Source organism: Apaloderma vittatum, unplaced genomic scaffold (assembly GCF_000703405.1).
Source record: "Apaloderma vittatum isolate BGI_N311 unplaced genomic scaffold, ASM70340v1 scaffold36110, whole genome shotgun sequence".
NCBI classification, from domain to species: Eukaryota; Metazoa; Chordata; class Aves; order Trogoniformes; family Trogonidae; genus Apaloderma; species Apaloderma vittatum.
The window spans coordinates 28348-29336 of record NW_009696844.1 but is presented as its reverse complement, the minus strand read 5'-3'; positions in this window follow the sequence as shown (position 1 = coordinate 29336).

The following is a 989-nucleotide window of genomic DNA, read 5'->3' as shown; positions in this document are numbered from 1 at the left end:
TAAGGTCCCTTCCAGCCAAGGCCATTCTGTGTTTCTTTCAAAGTAACTCTTTTTCCAAGCACCCATCTGTGAATGTGTGTGTTTCTCTGGATAAAACAATGTAAGTGTCTGTGTTTTTCTAGGATCCTTTCTTGCATAGAACAACGCTGCCTTGAACTGAATGAAATCTGACAGTTCTGTGCGAGACATAGGGCTGCAATCTCTTACTGGCGTCCTTCTGGTGCAGGGTGATTTTCCGAGAGGAGCGGACTGCAGACTGTCTCTATGAGCTCAGAACAGGGATTCTCAGGGTTCCTGTTGCAGGCTGTCTCGGTTTTGTAGTGATAGATGCCGGGCGGGATGAAAAAGCTACAGTTGGTCCGTGTGCTCCTTCACACAGCGCAAGTACTTTCTGCTCATGACGTGCTGGAGAGTGTGTGCTTGCCTGGAAGCAAAAAGGAACCAACTGGATGGCTCCTGATCCAGTTCACAAACATCATATAGGGAATAAAACTACAGAGAAGAGCTATCCAGGTTGTGAAATTCTTCATTTAAGCTCAGCAGACAATATCTCCTTTATTTTGTTTCTGCAGACAACAGCAAAGCCTGTTAGCTCTGAAATACGGCTGATACTCCATTTACAGCTCTTCTTAAGCAGCCTTGTCAGAGTACAGATGACAACATGTCACTAGTGGGGCTAAGTGTAGTTGATGTGAGGGAAAGCACACACGAAGGAGATGTGGAGCTCCTCAAATAAGACTTTTGTTTCCTAAATAGAATCAATGAAGTGTTCTGTCGGTGTGAAACACTGAATTAACTCTTCAGGATTTGCAGTATTTGTCACTAAGGCAGTGTCCTTGCAATGTTCTTCTGTAAAAACTCCTAAAATATGCTTTAAGATTGTGGTTGCCTTAATGGTGCTAGACTGATGTTCCTTAGAGTAAGTGTTGAATTTGGTCTCCAGGCTACAGAGCCTTTAGGCTTATCTACTTGCCGTAGATCTGCATGTT